The sequence below is a fragment of the Grampus griseus genome (assembly GCF_964374135.1).
Source record: "Grampus griseus genome assembly, chromosome: 15".
Taxonomy (NCBI): domain Eukaryota; kingdom Metazoa; phylum Chordata; class Mammalia; order Artiodactyla; family Delphinidae; genus Grampus; species Grampus griseus.
In genome coordinates, this window is record NC_139009.1 from 53,327,029 (window position 1) to 53,349,433 (window position 22,405).

A 22,405-nucleotide genomic window follows, 5' to 3' on the forward strand; every position below is an offset into this window, starting at 1 on the left:
CAGTTACAGAAGCTTCTGTCTGAAAACAATTGTTCGCAGAGCAGGACTACTATAGTCCTTATCATCTGACCTACTGGACAACCACAATTAGGCATATTCTGAATTGACAGAACTCTTCATATATAAGTGACATTTTGACAACCAGAAAGGAAGCTGAAACAAAGACAAAGGCAAACACACTCACGCTTTCCCTTGAAACTTGGCTCTGTAGCTCAGCAGTACTAGACTCAGTTTCCTGCCCTGTACTTTTCACTCATTTCCTTTAAGGGGTCCCAAAGAAACTAGGAAACCTGCAATGCCAGCCTTTGACAGTCAACACTAACTTCTGCCTTTGGACTCCAGTGACTGAGCAGACATTGTGTTAGTAGCTACCTTAAAGTACAAATGCCTCTGGCAAATTTGGTTTGTAAACACTACAGAAAAAGTTCAACATAACCAACTGTAAGGTCACCTAAATGAAAATTTTAAGGAGAGCACAGATTTCCGCCCCCTCCCCCCAATCCGCCACTAAGGCACAATTCCCAGATCACTTTTTTTTCAAGTCAATAAATACTACTATTATTACATTACAGCACTTCTATAATATTAATAAAAACCTAGGTGACAGTTTTCTCTTTAAAAGTCTTAAATTTATTAGATGAAGTACTATAACCACTTCACTACATACAATTTTCCATACACTTAACTGTATGTTCCAAACAACTTATTTTTCAATTTTTTAAACTCAAGATCTCTTTCAACATACTACAGAAAGGGGACAGGTTAGAGGATTAGGGGAAAAATATTAAAATAACAAATGCCTTTTCCTTTTCTGATGGGACCACCAGAATCTAAAGTCTGGGGGCAACTATAAAATACAAAATTAAATTCAAGAGAATTTAGGATAAGAGAAAGTACTGTTACTACAGTTCTGATCATTATTCATCTCAGGAAATAACTAGTAGAAATGATACTTGATTTAAATTTTTAGTACCTTCCAGTTTGGTTCAACTACCAAAATAAACAAACTTGTCCTCAGAATTATGTATTTTCCTCCAGAAGAGGTTTTTGATGTGAATAAAAAACATAAGGAATTCATATGCTGTATTTGTACAAGAAGGACAATGTTTTGAAAGATATAAATCTGATCACACCGAGAAAACATTTTCTCTGTTAGCTATAAAGAAAACGTCATAAACTGAAACCGAAGAACTGGAGAAACCAAACCTTCTCCACAATTCAAAAATTTAAATTCACGCTACTATGCAAACTAAACAACAACAACAACACTGTTACGATTCTGCTCAGCTACAAAAGTAACACATACTCAATGTAGAAAAAGACAAAGCCAGTTCTAAAACAAAAGATCAGCTGCTAAGAAAACAAAATAACATTTTGCAGAGTAAGAGAAGTACACAGTCTTTGAACCAAAACAAATAGATGACCGTTTCGTACACTTAAAGCGTCAGTTCTTAGCACAACCGGCGTCTTATGGATAAAGTGCTCACTCAATTATCTGATGACTAAACGATGGGAAGGTTGTTGGTGCTATTAAAACCAAGACACATTTCCTTGTGTGTAGTGATTAAAATCTGTTAAGCCTCCATTAAAAAAATCTCTGCCCTCCCTCCCCCAACCCCCATCCCCCATCACTGCTCTCCCGCCTTGTAAGAGACCTGCATGTACAAAAATAAAAGTAGATGGGTGAGGTGAGTTTGTGATGTACAGTATTTTCCCCACTCGGAGTATTTTTCAAGACTCTTTTGAGGTTTTAAGATTCAAACACTATGTAAGAAGAGTTATTGTTTGAACTACCTAACAATCACCCCTACTTCTTTTAGACTTTAGTTAGCCTGTAAGTAAAATGAGCACCTTTAACTTTTCCACGGGGCACTGAAGAACGAGTTCTTACTCATAGATGCTTTCAGGTCCTCAGACACCAGGTGCGGTGGAAGAGCAAGCGTATCCATCAATTAGAGAGCTCTTCTGGACCTCAGTTTACCCACTTACGGAAACGGGCTTATTAACGTGTTTCGTAGGGGCCCCGGAGGTGTAATTAATTAGTGTTTTTAAGTGCTCTGAGATCCAGAGATGAAAGAAAACGCGAAGGACACGCAAAGATGATGGCAATAATCGTAACAAAAAAAAGAATGACTAACTCGGGAGTCTGTGTTATGTAAGGAAGGAAAAAGTTATCAGATTCGCACAAACAAAAGCCCACCACCCCCTTTGTTTCTCTTTTTTCTGTCTTGCTCCCCGCCCCCGCGGAGCTCCCCTCCAGCAGCTGGCGGCCCGGCGCGGGGTGTAGGGCGCGGGGCGTAGGGCGCGGGGCTCGGACTTGGCTGCCGCGCGCCCGCACTCAGGCGGAGGGGGAGGGGGCGCCCGCCGGCTCCTGACAAAGGCGCTTCCTACTGCGAGAGCGCGGGATGCAGGCGCCGCAAACTCCTCTCTCGGCCGCCTCCGGCGCGGGGGCGCGCAGGCGGGCGGGGAGAGCCGGCCGGCCGCCGGGGGAAGCCGCCGAGGAAGTTGCGCGCCCGCCTGGCCCGCATCCCTCGGTGGCCCCGCCGCGACCCCTCCCACGGCACGCCGCGGCCACACTCACCGGACAATTGCTGGTGGCCGGAATCCCAGCACGGCCCCGAGACCCGGAGCGAGGGGGGTGAAGGGTGCGTGCGCGAGGAGCACGAGCAGACAGCCCAGCGTTCCACCGCAGCCTTCCTCGCCTGCCGGCCGAGCCCGGCGAGAGGAAGTTGGCCGCAGAGCCAGGAGCTGGAGAAGCCGCGGGCGGAGGGAAAGCCGTGGGGTCCGCTTTGTGATGCGCTCCCGGAGGGCTCGAGGCAAATCCGAACGCGCGGCGCGGCTTGTGCAGCTGCTGGAGGCGGCGGCGGCGCCCCCCGACGGTTCCTCCGCCTCACACCGCCTCTGGGTCACTGACACACGCTCGGAGGGAGGGGAGGGGACTAGCTGGAGGGCGGGGCCGGAGGGAGGGGACGGGGCAGGGCCACAGCGGGAGGCGGCGCTGCAGCGCCGAGTGGTCTCTTGGGAGTTGTAGTTCTCTGACTGAAGAAAAAAGGTGTACCTTGCTGAGATCGTTTCCGGGCTCGCTCTGCACCACGCATGCTCGAGGGGAGAGGCTCGGCCCCACTGTTACTATGCTCACCGACACACTAAGGAAGGGTACGTGTTCAGTGCTGCTCCTGGCTGAACAAGGCCCTCCTTGTATTATGGTGCTGTTAGGGATCCCGCTCTTCCCTAGTCCTTCTTACTTCGCTCCACCTCCAACTCCTACCCTCACCACTCATAAGTGCCCAGTGAAATCTGACTTCCTCACCATATCTCGGTCTTCCCTGCTGCTTAATTTTATCCCATAAATTCGGAATCACGAATACCCAGTTCCCACCCTTCCCTCAGGCGAATCCTCTCTGCCTTAAATTCAAGGTTTTCTTTGCTTGTTTTTGTTTTTTTCAACCTAAGACTTGTAGAAAGGTAGTTGCTTCCAATAACATAACAGTTAATTAGGTTACAAAACGGCTAGGAACATTGCCACTGTCAGATTCCGGTAGTTCATTTCTTCGCTCAATTAGTCACATCTAACTTTAAGGCCAGTAAAGGTAAAGCTTGGGATTAAGATCGCTGTATCTTACTTGATCAGTGCAAAATAATCCAGATTTCTAAAATTTTAAGGCCTACAATTTTTAAGAAATACAAATTTCATAAAGTAGAAGTTCAAAAGATAAGTGGAAATTTGAACATTGTTTACAGTATATACATCGGCCAGCTTTCATTTGGCAATAAGAGAAATCTGAAGCAAGGTCTGAGTATGCTGTTGGGCTCATCAGCTAAGTCGACACCCACAAAGGGCACCCAGGTGTGAACAGGTGGTGGAGGAGAGTGGTGAAAGGCAGGACATGTTAGTGGATCTCCAGAGGACTATAGGCGGCCTGTGTCAAGCTCTTTTGTTTTCCTTCTCTGCCTACCTAGAACCCCATATTCTGGAAGAAAAAGATTAATGCTTAGAAATCAGGAATACAGGAAAAGTTAAGGTTTTCGGATAGAGAGTTTCGAGATCAAGTATCCTTATGTTTGCAGACCACATAATTATTCATTCAAAAAACATTTATTGAGTATACTATGTCTCAGGCACTTTATTAGTTCCCAGAAATAGAGATACAGGAATGTAAAAGAAGGATTTATTATTTTCAAAGTGCTTACTGTGCAGAGGAGGAGCCAGGTAAATAAACAGACTCAGTGTGATAAATACTTTAGTAGGAAAGTACATTAGGTGCCTTAACACACAGTTACCCCAGACTCAGGCAGGGTCAGGAAATGCTTCAAAGAACATTTAAACTTGAGGATGACTAGGCGTTAGTGTGTTTGTGTGCTCTGGTGGAGGAAGGAGAAGGGAGAAGTGAGTGAGAGTATTGGGAGCATAGGTTAGGGTTACGGTTAGGGCAGCGAGAGTAAAGTGCTAGAGGCGTGAGAGCAAAGAGTATTTTGGTTCAGCAAAGAGTTCAGCATTGCCTGTGGTAGGATGGGATTGAAGGGAGTGGCCAAAGGAGACACAAGAAGGTAAAGGAGACAGATCATGAAGAACCTTGTACAATACACAAAGAATGTAGAGTCTTTTCTAGAAGCAAGGGAAAGCCATGCCAGGATTGGAAGCAGATGAAATTTTGGTAAGGTATACACTTTAGAAATGCATTTTATGCATTTAAAAAAAGAGAGCCTGAACTGGCACTGGCACTAGCAAGAGACAGAACTGAGGGAAATCACACACTATTTAAGGAATAGAATTACTAGAACCTAGTGAGTAAATTTCCTGTGTTTGGGGGTGAAGGGTGAAGGAAAGTTATCAATTATGATGCTTTGGGTTGCAAGCAGCAAAAAACTCAACTCTAACTGGCTTAACCAATAAACCAATATTGACCTGTCTAGATAGAAAGTCCAGTGAAAAGATGGGCTACAGGGCTGAATGATTCAACAGCTCAGTGTTGTCATTAAGGACACGTTTCTTTCTTGTTTCACTGCTTTTCTTTCCTTAGTATTGGCTTTACGTTGCCAACAATTCTTATGGCTGTGAGTTTCACCATCTAGGTCCAAGAAGAGAAGAAGAGCGAGTATTTATGAAAACTCTTTTAGAAAGGAGAGAAAACTTTCCCAGAAGCCTCAAGAATTGATTCATGGTGGCCAGGGGATGGCATGAGGTTAGTTATCTTAGGATAAAGACATATGCCCTGCCTCTAGGTCCAAAGCTGTGATGACAAGGTGTGGCTATCCCAATGAAAATTGAGGTAATTACCTAGAAAAAGAAGAATGGAGGCTGAGAAGGGGAGAACCACAATATCTACTACAAGGAAGGAGAAAGATGATGACTCACAGATGTTTGGCTTGTATGATTATGAGCCAGTGATGCCATTCACTGAGTTAGGGAATACAAGACATTGAGCAGATTTTGAGGGGGAATTTGACGAGTTCATTTTGGATATGCTGAGTTTGAGATGGCTCTGAATCTAGGTGGAGAAGTGGAGTGGGCAGTTATACATATGAATCTAGTGCTCTGAAGAGAAATCTGGACAGCAGAAGATATAATCGGAGCATACCATCATATAGATGGTAACTGAAATTCTGGGAGCAGATGAGATCAGCCAGGGAGAGAATGCACAGCAGAAAAGGAGGAGCCAATAATAGCATCAAGGTATCTTCATGCTCTTCCTGCCTACGTCTTAAGTGCTGGGAACATCAGCACTTAAAGAGTAGGCAGGAAGGGCATGAAGATGCGTTGGAACTAGCAAGAGAACTAGGACATATTACAAAGTAGGAAAATGTAATCTATTACATTTTCAGGAAAAAAAATCAATAAACAAAGCCAAAAATGACAGAGATGGTAGCATTAGCAGTCAAAATATTAAAACAATTATTATAAATATGTTCTATATACTGAAAGAGAAATTAAAGACATAAAAATAGAATTTCTAGAGATTAAAATTGCAACTTCTGAAATAAAATTTTCACTGGATCAGATTAACCCTCAGAAGTAGATTAGGCACTCATAAGAAAAGATGAGTAAACTTGAAGACATAACAGTGGAATCTAGCCAAAATAAAGCACACAAAGAACAAAAACCAAAAAGAAAAAAAGAAAAAACCAGAGAGCCTTGGTGATCTGTGGGATAATACCAAATATTCTAATATAGGTGTAACTGGAGTTCCAGACGAGAGGAGGGTGAGAGGGGTGATAGAAAAATTATTAGTAATATGGCTGAAAGTATTTTCAAATTTGATGAAAATTATAAACCCAGAGACTCAAGAAGCTCAGTAAACCCTCAGCAGGATAAACACACACATTCCCACATGCTCACAAAAACCACTGCAAAAGACATCATTAAATTGTTGAAAACTAGTGATAAGAAAAGATTAAAAGCAGCTGGTGGAAGAAAAGGTAGGTTATGTGTAAGGAAACAAAGACAAAAATTCAGTAAACTTCTAATTAGAAACTATGCAAGTCAGAAGACAATGAAAGAGCATTTTTAAAGTGCTGAAAGAAAAAACAGTCTGTCACATAGAATCCTATATTTAGAGAAGATATCTTTCAAAAATGAAGGCTAAAGAAAACAAAAGCTGAGAGAATGTTGCCAGCAGAACTGCATTACAAGAAATGTTAAAGCAACTTCTTTGGCATAAAAAACCAAAACCACATGGAAACTTGGATTTATGCTAAAGAATGAAAAGTGCCAGAAATGATAACTACATGAGTTAATATATAAAAGACTTTCCCCTCATTTAAAAAATTTTTAAAAGATAATTGACTATTTAAAGCAAAAATTATAACATATAAGTAGAAGTAAAATGCTTGACCACAATAACTATTTGAACTCAAAGGATGGAAGCAGGAAATGGAATTATATCATTAGAATTTACATTATACTATTATTTGAAGGTAAATTTTGATAAATTAAAAATGCATATTCTAAACCTTAGAACAGCCCTCAAAAATAAAACAATCAGGTATAGCTAATAATAAACAGGTATAGATAATAATAGGTATAGCTAATAAAAACAGAAATATAGATGAAATCTGTGTCCCTAATGACCATGGAACTGACATACAGCTCTGGACTTTTCACATCCTGACTTCTTTTAAGTGAAAGAGAAATAAACTTCTGTCTTGTTTAAAGGCATATTTATTTTGTAGTCTGTGCTATGTACAGCTGAACCTAATCAGAATAGCCACAGGCCTAAAAGTAGTTTCATCAAGTGTATTTCCCAGAATCAGGCAGACCCGCACATTGCCCAGAATTTGGCCACATGGCCAATAACTTCAACACATGTTCTGGAGTTCATAATTGTCACTATAATTCCAAGGATAGTTCATCTTTTGTATGAACATCACTTACTATTAATTCTTCAGTTTTCCTTGAAGGAGAAGATACATGTAAATTGCTTAGCGTAGTCCTTGGAATATAGTAAATGCTCAGTCAATATGTGTTACTTTAAAACAGATCCACAAAAATAAGATAGATGTACCACCTTTTAGACATATGGTGGGGTTTGTGCTCCAAAGTTAGGTGTAGAAAATCAAGGTGGCATTCACTTATATACTAAAATCTGTGAATCTCTTTTTGAAATTGTATCCACCACACAGTTCTGTATAGTTCTTCAAAATCTGTAGTCCTTTGAACAGAGGACAGTTCAGTCATGGAAAGTGAGTGTACCTCTGATTACCATCTACTCAGTCCACATATCTAGTTTAATACCTTCATTTCCTTGACTGAAGTAGCTAATCTATTGTTATCTGCAATTTCAAATTTGGTATATTCAGATATCTAGCCATTTCAGTAAGAAAGTGAATCCTAAGGGACTAACAAGTTGGATTATTTTTATCCCTTAAATTCTAAAAAGTTTTTCATCTTGGGAAGCTGCTCAGTAAATTTCAGCATTTCCTCTACTGTATGACTATGTAAAAATCAACTAAAACTATGTTTCTACTCTCCCCCAAGCAAATAAAAATGGTATTTAGGATATGAACATAAGGAAAAATCACAATATTGGTACCTTTCTCTAAAACATCATGTGATAAATCTAATTTACTAGATTTATCTAAATGCATTATCTAAATGATGCAGAGGAAATTGGACACATCAAACTTTTCTTATGAGTTGAAAAAACTGTTGCAAACTTGTTTTTCTCCTTTTATTGGAAAATTTTAATTTCCTGCAAGTGAACATATCTTTTTATGTTTAGTCCAAATTTCTCTTACTTTATATGGACAAATGATTATATACTGTTAATTCATGTATGCTAAAAGTTATTTTTTGTTGCTAAAAATTCAGGCAGCCTTCCCTTTGGGATCAGAAAAACCCCAGACTGCATTTTGGACTGCATATCGGACTCTTGCTGAGCTTCTTGGATTTGAGAGTAATAAAGTATGTGTGTGTGTGGTCGTGCATGTGTGTGTGTTCATTTCAATATTCAGATAATAAATAGGTTCTCTCTCAAAACTCCTACCTTCCAACATTCCTCCCCCAAATAAAATTATTCTCTCCTAATGTCCTCAAAGTCTCCAAATAGCTCATAGCCAACATGGAACATGTTCCTATTTTAAACCTGTGAATGGCACACAATTTGAAGGCCTGGGCTTTCACTCAAAAGATTTGTAGGCCCCAAATGCTGGCTCTGACATTTTAGATATATTTGGAAAATGTCAAAGACAAGCTAGTTAAGATTTTAATGTTTTAAAGGAGTATGCTTGTACACCAAAGAATGCAGCCTATATATTCTCAGTATTAGTCCAACCAACATGAGTGCCAGCAGTTATTTTGGAACTTTAAAAAATACTGAATAATGAGAGAAGTGGAAAACTCATGAAGAGAAAATTTAGATTGTGTTTCCATCCCTATCGATTTATTTACTCATGGAATAATTACTTGTATTTTTGTACCTCAAATTTCATGCATTCATTCTTTCACCACATACTTATTGGGCATCTACTATGGTGCCAGGCTACGGACACAAAGATTAATTAGCCATGTTCCCAACCCAGAAAAAGCTTACAATCAAGTGAATAGATAAGTGCAATAAAATTTTATAGGCACTTTTCTAGAATGATGTTCAGGGAATAGTGAGAGTGTAGACGGGGGAATAATCAATTTTTCATGAGAATGCAGTCAGAAAACACTTCTAAGAGGAGTTGGTGGTTGAGCTGAGTCCCGAAAAATGAGAAGGTGTTCATCAGGTAAGTAAGGACATTTCAGTATAAGTAGCACTTTAAGAATAGACATGGAAAAATGAAATAGCAGGGCCTATTTAGAGAACTACAAGCAGTTCAGTATGGCCAGATCATAGGGTGTAACATGGGCACCCTGAATGTTGAGGTTGGGGGAATTTTCTGGCATCAGATCACAAAAGTCATTGTATGCCATGCCGTGCCATGCCAAGAAGTTTGGCAATGAGGAACTGTTGAAAGATTTTAAACAGAGGAGTGACATAAATCATATTTATCTTTGAGCACGGTGATCAGTTAAGAGAATATGCAATAATTCAGGTGAGAAATGATGGACAAACTAAATAGCTGTGGAGCATGAAAAGAAGAGAAAGATACCAAAGACATTTAAGAGGCAGACTGAACAGGACTTGATGGCTGATTGGATGTGGGAGGTAAAAGGAAAAGGAGGGAAGAATAATGTGGAGGTTTCTGATTGTGTAACTGGGCATTACATATTGGAGTTATTCATTAGTATAGTGAACACTAGAGGAGAAGCAACTTTGTAGAGAAGGATAATGATGAATTTTATTTTGGACATGTAAGCTTGAAATGAATTCTATGATAATCAGTAAACATAAGATAAATATTTAGGACTCATTCCATCACCGAATCCAAGAATGTGGATAAGATCACCCAGGAAGAGTGTGTAGAGTAATGATGATGACAGTATTTAATATTTACTGCATTATTAAGATCTTATTTGTGCCAAGCAACTGCTGTATAATGTTTCATTTAATCTTTGCTACCACCCTATGAGATAAGTACTTGCAATGGTTAATTTTATGTATCAACTTCACTAGGCTAATGGAATGTCCAGATATTTGGTTAAACATTATTCTCGCCGATCTTTCAGCAGAAACTCTGCAAGCCAGAAGGGAGTGGCAGGACATATTTAAAGTTATGACGGAGAAAAATCTACAACCAAGATTACTCTACCCAGCAAGGATCTCATTCAGATTTGATGGAGAAATTAAAACCTTTACAGACAAGCAAAAGCTGAGAGAGTTCAGCACCACCAAACCAGCTTTATAACAAATGCTAAAGGAACTTCTCTAGGCAAGAAACACAAGAGAAGGAAAAGACCTACAATAACAAACCCAAAACAATTAAGTAAATGGGAATAGGAACATACATATCGATAATTACCTTAAATGTAAATGGATTAAATGCTCCCACCAAAAGACACAGACTGGCTGAAGGGATACAAAAACAAGACCCGTTTATATGCTGTCTACAAGAGACCCACTTCAGACTTAGGGACACACACAGACTGAAAGTGAGGGGATGGAAAAAGATATTCTATGCAAATGGAAATCAAAAGAAAGCTGGAGTGGCAATTCTCATATCAGACAAAATAGACTTTAAAATAAACAATATTACAAGAGACAAAGAAGGACGCTATATAATGATCAAGGGATTGATTCAAGAAGAAGATATAACAATTGTAAATATTTATGCACCCAACATAGGAGCACCTCAATACATAAGGCAAATGCTAACAGCCATAAAAGGGGAAATCGACAGTAACACAATCATAGTAGGGGACTTTAACACCCCACTTTCACCAATGGACAGATCATCCAAAATGAAAATAAATAAGGAAACACAAGCTTTAAATGATACATTAAACAAGATGGACTTAATTGATATTTAGAGGACATTCCATACAAAAACAACAGAATACACATTTTTCTCAAGTGCTCATGGAACATTCTCCAGGATAGATCATATCTTGGGTCACAAATCAAGCCTTGGTAAATTTAAGAAAATTGAAATCGTATCAAGGATCTTGTCCAACCACAACACTATGAGACTAGATATCAATTACAGGAAAAGATCTGTAAAAAATACAAACACACGGAGGCTAAACAATACACTACTTAATAACCAAGAGATCATTGAAGAAATCAAAGAGGAAATAAAAACATACCTAGAAACAAATGACAATGGAGACATGATGACGCAAAACCTATGGGATGCAGCAAAAGCAGTTCTAAGAGGGAAGTTTATAGCAATACAATCCTACCTTAAAACAGGAAACATCTCAAATAAACAACCTAACCTTGCACCTAAAGCAATTAGAGAACGAAGAACAAAAACCCCCCAAATTTAGCAGAAGGAAAGAAATCATAAAGATCAGGTCAGAAATAAATGAAAAAGAAATGAAGGAAATGATAGCAAAGATCAATAAAACTAAAAGCTGGTTTTTTGAGAAAATAAACAAAATTGATAAACCATTAGCCAGACTCAACAAGAAAAAAAGGGAGAAGACTCAAATCAATAGAATTAGAAATGAAAAAGGAGAAGTAACAACTGATGCTGCAGAAACACAAAAGATCATGAGAGATTATTACAAGCAACTCTATGCCAATAAAATGGACAACCTGGAAGAAATGGACAAATTCTTAGAAATGCACAACCTGCCAAGACTGAACCAGGAAGAAATAGAAAATATAAACAGACCAATCACAAGCACTGAAATTGAAACTGTGATTAAAAATCTTCCAACAAACAAAAGCCCAGGACCAGATGGCTTCACAGGCGAATTCTATCAAACATTTAGAGAAGAGCTAACACCTATCTTTCTCAAACTCTTCCAAAATATAGCAGAGGGAGGAAGACTCCCAAACTCATTCTGTGAGGCCAACATCACCCTGATACCAAAACCAGACAAAGATGTCACAAAGAAAGAAAACTACAGGCCAATATCACTAAGGAACATAGATGCAAAAATCCTCAACAAAATACTAGCAAACAGAATCCAACAGCACATTAAAAGGATCATACACCATGATCAAGTGGGATATATTCCAGGAATGCAAGGATTCTTCAATATACACAAATCAATCAACGTGATACACCATATTAACAAATTGAAGGAGAAAAACCATATGATCATCTCAATAGATGCAGAAAAAGCTTTTGACAAAATTCAACACCCATTTATGATAAAAACCCTCCAGAAAGTAGGCATAGAGGGAACTTTCCTCAACATAATAAAGGCCATTTATGACAAAGCCACAGCCAACATCATCCTCAATGGTGAAAAACTGAAACAATTTGCACTAAGATCAGGAACAAGCCAAGGTTGCCCACTCTCACCACTCTTATTCAACATAGTTTTGGAAGTTCTAGCCATAGCAATCAGAGAAGAAAAAGAAATAAAAGGACTCCAAATTGGAAAAGAAGTAAAGCTGTCACTGTTTGCAGATGACATGATACTATACATAGAGAATCCTAAAGATGCTACCAGAAAACTACTAGAGCTGATCAATGAATTTGGTGAAGTAGCAGGATACAAAATTAATGCACAGAAATCTCTGGTATTCTTATACACTAATGATGAAAAATCTGAAAGTAAAATTAAGAAAACAGTCCTATTTACCATTGCAACAAAAAGAATAAAATATCTAGGAATAAACCTACCTAAGGAGACAAAAGACCTGTATGCAGAAAATTATAAGACACTGATGAAAGAAATTAAAGATGATACAAATAGATGGAGAGATATACCATGTTCTTGGATTGGAAGAATCAACATTGTGAAAATGACTCTACTACCCAAAGCAATCTACAGATTCAATGCAATCCTTATCAAACTACCACTGGCATTTTTCACAGAACTAGAACAAAAAATTTCACAATTTGTATGGAAACACAAAAGACCCCGAATAGCCAAAGCAATCTTTGAGAACGAAAAATGGAGCTGGAGGAATCAGGCTCCCTGACTTCAGACTATACTACAAAACTACAGTAATCAAGACAGTATGGTACTGCCACAAAAACAGAAATATAGATCAATGGAACAGGATAGAAAGCCCAGAGATAAACCCACGCACATATGGTCACCTTATCTTTGATAAAGGAGGCAAGAATATACAGTGGAGAAAAGATAGCCTCTTCAATAAGTGGTGCTGGGAAAACTGGACAGCTACATGTAAAAGAATGAAATTAGGACACTCCCTAACACCATACACAAAAATAAACTCAAAATGGATTAAAGACCTAAATGTAAGGCCAGACACTATCAAACTCTTAGAGGAAAACATAGGCAGAACACTCTATGACATAAATCACAGGAAGATCCTTTTTGACCCACCTCCTAGAGAAATGGAAATAAAAACAAAAATAAACAAATGGGACCTAATGAAACTTCAAAGCTTTTGCACAGCAAAGGAAACCATAAACAAGACCAAAAGACAACCCTCAGAATGGGAGAAAATATTTGCAAATGAAGCAACTGACAGAGGATTAATCTCCAAAACTAACAAGCAGCTCATGCAACTCAATAACAAAAAAACAAACAACCCAATCCAAAAATGGGCAGAAGACCTAAACAGACATTTCTCCAAAGAAGATATACAGATTGCCAACAAACACATGAAAGAATGCTCAACATCACTAATCATTAGAGAAATGCAAATCAAAACTACAATGAGATATCATCTCACACCGGTCAGAATGGCCATCATCAAAAAATCTAGAAACAATAAATGCTGGAGAGGGTGTGCAGAAAATGGAACACTCTTGCACTGTTGGTGGGAATGTAAATTGATACAGCCACTATGGAGGACAGTATGGAGGTTCCTTAAAAAACTACACATAGAACTACCATACGACCCAGCAATCCCACTACTGGGCATATACTCTGAGAAAACCATAATTCAAAAAGAGTCATGTACCAAAATGTTCATTGCAGCTCTATTTACAATAGCCAGGACATGGAAGCAACCTAAGTGTCCATCAACAGATGAATGGATAAAGAAGATGTGGTACATATATACAATGGAATATTACTCAGTCATAAAAGAAACGAAATTGAGTTTTTTGTAGTGAGATGGACAGACCTAGAGTCTGTCATACAGAGTGAAGTAAGTCAGAAGGAGAAAAACAAATACCGTATGCTAACACATATATATGGAATCTAAGAAAAAAAAAGTGTCATGAAGAACCTAGGGGTAAGACGGGAATAAAGACACAGACCTACTAGAGCATGGACTTGAGGATATGGGGAGGGGGAAGGGTAAGCTGGGACAAAGTGAGAGAGTGTCATGGACATATATACACTACCAAACATAAAGTAGATAGCTAGTGGGAAGCAGCCGCATAGCACAGGGAGATCAGCTTGGTGGTTTGTGACCACCTAGAGCGGTGGGATAGGGAGGGTGGGAGGGAGGGAGACGCAAGAGGGAAGAGATATGGGAACGTATGTATATGTATAACTGATTCACTTTGTTATAAAGCAGAAACTAACACACCATTGTAAAGCAATTATACTCCAATAAAGATGTTAAAATATATATATATATATATTTTGTAGTGTTTTTTTAATACTGTTTAGCTACATATGCATTTAGGTTGTTCTATCGTTATTTCTTATTTTCCCATTATAATTAAAATTAATTTTTTAAAACACCAAAAAAAACACACATTATTCTGGGTGTGTCTTTGAGGGTGTTTTTGCATCAGATTAACATTTTAATTGGTAGACTGAGTAAAGGCCCTAATCTTCTTTACATTAGGGTCCTCCCTAATGTGTGGGCCCCATCTAACAAGTTGAAGGCCAATTTGTATAGAACAAAAAGGCTGACCCTTCTGCAAATAAGGAGGCTTTTCCTCCTGCCTGTCTGCCTTGAGCATGGACATTGAACTTTCCCTGACTTCGAACTCAAACTGAAACATTGGCTCTTCCTGGGTCTTGAACCTGTCAGCTTTCAGACTGGAACTACATCATAAGCTCTCCTGGGTCTCCAGCTTGCTGACAGCACATCTTAGGACTTGTCAACTTCCATAACTGTGCAAGCCAAATATCTTTGTGTGTGTGTGTGTGTGTGTATATATTATTGGTTCTGTTTCTCTGGAGAACCCTAACTAATACAATACTTTAACTTTGAATAAACCAGGGCTTATAGGCCTGAGGTTACTGAACTATACAAAATTGTGAATCTAGAATTCATATCCAGGTTGTCTGAGCTCAGAGCTTGATCCTTGAGAACCAGGGAAAAAATCTTGAGGAATACCAACATTAAGGGCTGGCAAGAGGAAGAAAGAGATTCATGAATGAAACAGAAGGAATAGCAGAGAAGTAGGAAGAAACCCATTATGCATTATCATGGACTCCAAAGGAGGAAAGTGTTTTAGAATGGGGGAGGTTGGGTAAAATGAAGTTTGAAAAAACCCATTGCATTTGGCAGCTAAGACGTCCCTAGTGTCTTTTTCCAAAGCAGTATCTTTTGGAGTATTTCAATATTTACAGTGAAAGGATATAAGAAATTTAAAAATATTTTATCAAAAATTTTAATTTTCTTATTCAAGATTAAAAACCTGATAAAAGAAAATAATAATAAAAGATTAGATCTGAGTCTAACCAGCAAATTACTTATAGTTGAAAAACCAATGCTTTATATATTCAGACCAGTTAAGGATTATCATTAATATATGATTCTAAATCTTTGAGATATTCCATTATTAATTTATTGACTTTAATAGATACATTACTGTGGAAAATTTGTCTATAAGGTTGTAGATATCTTTTGCAGATAAGGTTTCATAGAAAAGGACAGTACCTCTGACTGTGATAGAGGAAATGGGAATCTTTTTGCAAAACAAAATACCCTTGCAAAAATACAGATGGTAAATGAGTGTTCTTTAAAACAAATTAAGGTATTTTCTAAATCTAAGAGTTTACAAAACAAAACCAATGGATGTGACAATGTCCTTAATTGATTCTTCCCTGTTTTTCCTCCACCACCCCTTTCCTAGCTTCCATTGATCTGCTCACGTTTTCCTTATTTCCCCCCATTTTATCCTTCTCATAACATGGTTCCCAGTTAGTGGTGTCACCGATCTCTTAGGGGGCATTTAGAAATGTGTGTGGTCATTTTTTGTTTTTCACAATGACTGAGCACTGCTATTGGCATTTCACAGGCAGGGCCAGGATTACTGCACAAAGGAGAAATGTCTTACTCAAAATGCCAACCGCATTGACTGGTTAGGTGGTTATACATTCCATATCCATCATTCCAATGGTTACCCTTAGATTTTTAATAGGGTATACTTATTTAATCAACATTTTAAAGCAGCTCCCAAACAATACAAGGAATTCAGAAAGATTCTGATCATACCCTGCCTGCCCCACCTTCCATATTATTGTTTTTAGTACTACCTTGTTCTTAACTCCCTAAAAGTCAGCTGTCATTGTTATTTTTTTTACAATAAATGCTTATTTATATTTATGTATCTACATTCTCACCAACCTCTATTTTCTGTCACTTTCATTTTAGCTATTCTAGTGAGTATGTAGAATCCCACTGTCTTTTTTATTTCCATTTCCCTGATGGTTAGAGCAACTTTTTGTAAGAATATTGGCCATTTGGGAATCCTTTCTTTGAAAAGTTTAAGTTAAAATCTTGCCCATTTTCCGATTACAATTTCTTTTTATTATTAATAGAAATTCTTTATATATTCTAGTTATAAGTCCTTTATCATATATATATGTATATATGTGTATATTGTATACATATATATGTATATAATATTTTTACTACCTGGACTAGTTTTTATGAAAGTTTCTCAACTTGAGAGTCTCTTATCACAAAGGTAGTATAAATCCAGACCCTACAGTCACCAATTATGGAGCTTTGGGTTTAGATTTCTCCAAGGAGAATTTTTTTCTCTACTCAGAGATCAGAATAGAAAACAAACTGCTTGCTACTTGTCTAGTCTGGTAGACAAAACTTTTCTAGCTCCTTTTCACTGATTGTGCAGCTATTTAGAAGTCCTGGCATTAGCAGGAGTCCCAGTTCTAACCTTTGCTCTGCAGGTGGGAGGGCACATCTCCTGTCCCCATGTGGGCATTGAAACCCTGGCCCCCAGCCCCTCAGGCCTAGATTCAGGTCTCTGACTTTGAGTCCCTTTCCCCTGACACAACATTTTTTTTTCTGGCAGCAGGGATTTCTCTTTCTCTCAAGCTTCATTTTTGTTTCTGTTGTTATATTTACCCAGCATGTCTATATATTTGTATCAGAAAAGGTGGCTCCAATTAGCTCAGTCTGCCATGATAGAGGAACCTATTTTTCATTATTTTTGAAAACTATTTCAAATACTTAGCCATATACCATTACTTTTTTTTTTTTCCCCCTGCGGTACGCAGGCCTCTCACTGTTGTGGCCTCTCCCGTTGCGGAGCACAGGCTCCGGACGCGCAGGCTCAGCGGCCATGGCTCACGGGCCCAGCCACTCCGTGGCATGTGGGATCCTCCTGGACCGGGGCACGAACACGTGCCCCCTGCATCGGCAGGCGGACTCTCAACCACTGTGCCACCAGGGAAGCCCTATACCATTACTTTTAAGAACACATCCAACTTCCTAAAATACTACTTCATTAGTATTCAAGTAAAAAAAAAACCACGTTGACTGTTAAGCATTACAGTCTCAGGTGGTACTATAGAAACTCTTGTTACATGGTTAGGGAATACTGGGAAGCCAGGGTAGGGTTGGGAGAGGGTTTTGGGTAAAGAATCATATTTAAATTTGGTAAGTTATAAGACTATAATCTCACGATACTCACTTTAATTCTCCCTATTTCATCCTCCCAGCTAGGTAGGTGCCCCATAACCCAATCTTCCATGTTTGTTTCCTCTAGTCCTCTGAGTTACTTTAATAAGTAAAGTAGCAAGTTACTCCTTAAACTCCTCAGTTTTTTTGGTTTCTGTTTGTGTGTTTGCTTGTTTTAATCTCTTTGTAAACTTAAGTACAGGAATCCTGGACTTTGCCAATAGAAATTTCCTATTTGAGTTCTGCCTCTCTGAGGATTGATTCTTCACAACTACCTCTCTTGAACTGGTACTGCTTTAATATTTTCTCACATAATTCCCCCATGCAGTTTCACATCCTGCCTTAATCATCTGTGTCTCCTGCTTGTCCTGCCTCCACAGTTACCTCTCAGAGCTCAGTTTCTTCACAACCCCACCCCACTGTGTCACCATGCAAAGCTCCCAGCCTCCCAACCTGAGTCACCATACGCCCCCTTCTAGTGTTACCAGCCCAGGCTCCTGTCCCCAATCTACCCCGTCTCTTCTCAGATAGAATCAGCATTGCACATTAGTAGAGATACAGTTCCATCCATTTGACTAGACTTAGCCAGCCTGGAGTTTTTCAATTTATGGGAGTACTTTTTTTAAAATGTAGTACTCGGAAATCTTTTTATTACAGAAAATTTCAAATATACAGAATGACAGAGAGTAGTCTAACGAACCCCATGTACCCATCATCCAGCTTCAACAATTTTCAACTCCTGGTCAATCTCGTTTCATCTCTACCTCTACCACACCCACTGGTTTATTTCAAAACAAATCCCAGATGCCATATAATTTCATCTGTATTTCCATATGTGTCTCTTAAAAAGTGGGATTCTTTATTTTAAGAACATAACTATAATGCAATTATCACAGCTAAAAATACCCTCTCTTGAATATTTCCTTAATATCCTCAAATATCCAGACAGTTTTTATGAACTGAGATCCAAAAAAGAATGTAAATGCCATTGGTTGTTATATTTCTTAAGTTTCTCTCTATTAAAAAAAAAAAACATAAAACCTTTGTGTTATGGAAATTTCCAAACATATACAAAGTAAGCAGTATAATATATGTACTCAACACCCAGCTTCAACAATGATCAACAGTCTGTCATTCTTGTATCATCTATACCTCCAACTACTCTCCAATTTCCATTCAATTATTTTTTACAGTCTTTTGAGGTAAAATGTGCATGTATTTAAATATACAAATCCTAGTTGTACAGTTTTGACAAATGGATATATGTATGTAAACCTCGGTCATCACACAGGACATTTCCCTCTCCCTAGATGGTTCCCCTGCGCCTCTTACCTCCTCCCTGGCAATCACAACTTTGATTGTTTTAAGCCTTAGATTAGTGCCTGTTCTAGAACTTTATACTATTTTATGTTCAGCTTCTTCTCAGTATAATGCCTGTGAAATTCATCCTTGTTGTTGGATCAATCTGTTTCTTATAATTGCTATCACTATTACATATGTTTATCTTTTCTCCTGTTGATGACATTTGCTTAATGCAAAGTTTTGGCTAATGAGAATAAAGCTGCTAAGAACATTATTGTATAAAACTACCAGTGATTATTAAGTCTCTTTTAAGCTCCAAGCTGTGTGTGTGTGTGTGTGTGTGTGTGCATGCACGCGTGTGTGTATGGCAGTTGTTAGTTGTTAAAGAATCCAGGTAATTTGTCCAGTAGAATCTCTCGTCTGGATTCTGCTGATTGCATCCACATATATTTCACATATTCCTCTGTCCTTTGCATTTTCTGCAAATTAGTAGTTAGATCTAGAGGCATAATCAGATTCAGGTTCAATTTTGTCAAGACTATCAAAGGGGGTGCTGTGCACTTCCATTAGAAGATTCGTAGTGATTGATGTTCTTTTATTTGCCACTGTAACTCTGGGATAGATTTCTAGAAATACAATTGTTGGATCAAAAGATAAATATGTATATAAAACGTCGCTAGATTTAACTTACAGGACTTTTCAGGGGCTTATACACTATAATATGCTGTTTAGTGAGGTATTAGCCAGTTGCAGTAATTTTACTACATGGAAAAATACACACACACACACACACACATGCACCATTGAATCTCATTACTGGTAATAGTTATGTTTGATAAAGTCACTGTGAACACTGAACTAGCAAATACTGAATGATTGCTCTTAGAGGAAATACAAAGTTAAGTTCCTGCGAGTGTCCGGTCCCAACATTTTAGTCAACTGATCAGTACATAACCATGTTTTATGTGTACTTCTGTTTAAAAACACATTATTTAATATGTATTGTTGATTCATTAACATTGAACTCACAGTCAACAGCACTACAACTCATGCCGAATGAAGCTTGTACTAACACATATCTTCTCCAAAGGCAACATCACAGTTTTCTTGCACTTAGGAACACTAGACAGCACCTCAGGACTACATTTGTGGGCTGTTTTAGACATTGAAATCACCAACGAAAAGCATAAAAATGTGAAAAGTTTTTCACTAAATGGACCACAAAAAAGACACCTGTTGACAGTGTGAGAGTTGAAACAAGAAGGCAGAGCATTGCCTTTCTCAGTCTTAGGTACTAATGTGAGCACCAGGTGACTCAAATTTTGTCTGTTCTTCATACGTTCATGAATGATCTGCAAATCACTATGAGTATTGAATTGGGGGTTACAAGTAAATTTTAGTGAGTAAGCAAATTCACAAATATGTACTCCACGAATAATAGGGATCAACTGTATATATAAAACAGGATTGTCATCTATTCCGAATCCCCAGAATTTGGGCAGATAAAAAGAAGAATAAATTTCCTATTTTCAGCAAACTTGATGGGACTATATTCCCATGAGTCTTGGGCTCGATTTGGTGTCCCACCCTCAAATATGTGTAGATTTAAGGGTTATCATGACTCACGGTGATAGAAGATGTAAATATATTGGGTTTTAGATATGCTGACATTTTTACTAAAAAAGAATCCTATCTAGGTGACAAAAAAATATCATATGTAGAGGTAGAAATGGCATGAGGTCTAGAAAGATAAATATAAAAGTGTCTAAAAAACTAGCCAAATATATGACTTGAAAGAAAGAGAAGACTGAGAATTGAGTACTTAATTAAGGCAAAAAATCCAGTTCTAAGATATTTCAACGAAGCGGAAATGAGAGACATACTACCTAATGAGAATGTCTGCTGACTAGAAGAATCACTACTAGATCTACTACTAGAAGTAGAGGTGGGGCACAAACAGAAAAGACTTTTCCTTGTCGATGAAAAGGAAAACAATTCTGACTTGGACTTGAGGGTATATGTATGGGAAACTTTAGTAAGAATAGACCAAGTGATTGCAGAATGCATATGGGTAAAGGAAATTGTCTCAACATGGGCATGAACGATTTGTTATAAATCTGATTGACTAACTTAGTGGCATTAGATTAGTACAATAAATAAAACTGTATGCCTGTGATTTACATGTTGAGATAGATTTTATTCCTCCCAAGACCTCTATAAATTGTAGTCATATGTTTTTTTTTCTACTTCACATACTAAGCCAATGCTGGAGTGAAGAACATTACCCAGGTTACTACAGGGGATACAGCATATTCTCCAAACATTATCATAACAATTACCCTTTCCCACCTCTACGCACTAGTACCATTTTGGGGGGAGGTGACAACACTTCCAAGAAAATACACCACTAGACTTTTGCTTTGGTCTCATCCTTAAAATTTCCCTCCAGGTCAGATATCCAGACTAAGGCATTTCTTTGAGTCAAGTCCCAGAGACACTTCTAGTGCTATCTTACTACCCTTGACCACAACACTTGTATCCCTACATCAGAGACTCCAGTTTCCTTCCCAACCTCAACCAGGATTCCCGTAAAACTCTCCTATAATTCCCTCTCTTACACACTCTCACGATAGCCTGTCCTAAGTCATGGTGTGTTAGTCTGGGTCTCCCTTTGTTTATTGGACATCTTGCTTGCACTCACTGGTTTCTCCCTGGATTTAAGAATTTCAGAGACTATATCTGGAAAATGAAAAAAATAATCTCTTGATATAGAGGGGAAAATGGTGCTGAAAAAGTCCACCAGTAGTATATACTTTTAAAGAAAGCAACTTGGCTAATGAGATTATCATTACTATGATAGACATCTACATTTTAGTTTCTGACTGGCCAGATTTCACAATATTTAGGAGAATTGTGAAAAGTAATTCTTACCTCCCAGAAGACTAGAATTCAAGAAAGCTCTGTCACTCAGAAGTAGTTTTACTGATTGAGAAGAATAAATTCAGTAAAAAAAAATCAGTGAAAACCTTGTCTGTACACATGAAGTAGTAGGACTGATATAAAATAAGAAAATAAGCCCTTTTGTAATTGCAGGTTCAGTTTGAACTTTTGTTTACTCCATTTCTAAATTTCATTGTTCAGTTAGAACCCTATGATAACATTTATGAGATTATTTTGCTATCCAAAGCAATTTGCTATCCATTCCTCAACCATAGCTATGACCCTCATCAATTCCAAATTCCAACAGATAATACACTGGAGGGTTAGACTGGGCTAGGGGTTGCTGACAACTAGGTGATATGTAATAA

The 22,405-nt window shown here is 38.3% G+C and overlaps 1 protein-coding gene across 4 annotated transcripts in view; it reads right to left on the reverse strand.

Moving 5' to 3' along the window:
• Positions 1-22,405, reverse strand: part of PELI1 (pellino E3 ubiquitin protein ligase 1) — a 153,616-nt gene that overhangs the window by 45,173 nt on the left and 86,038 nt on the right. The window contains exon 1 of one of the 4 annotated variants that reach the window (XM_082672122.1): positions 2,582-2,884. The exons of the other annotated variants lie outside the window; for them this stretch is intronic. The gene's annotated coding sequence lies outside the window, so the exon portion shown is untranslated. Of the gene's footprint in view, positions 1-2,581; positions 2,885-22,405 lie in introns of those variants that run through there. 4 annotated transcript variants of the gene reach the window in all.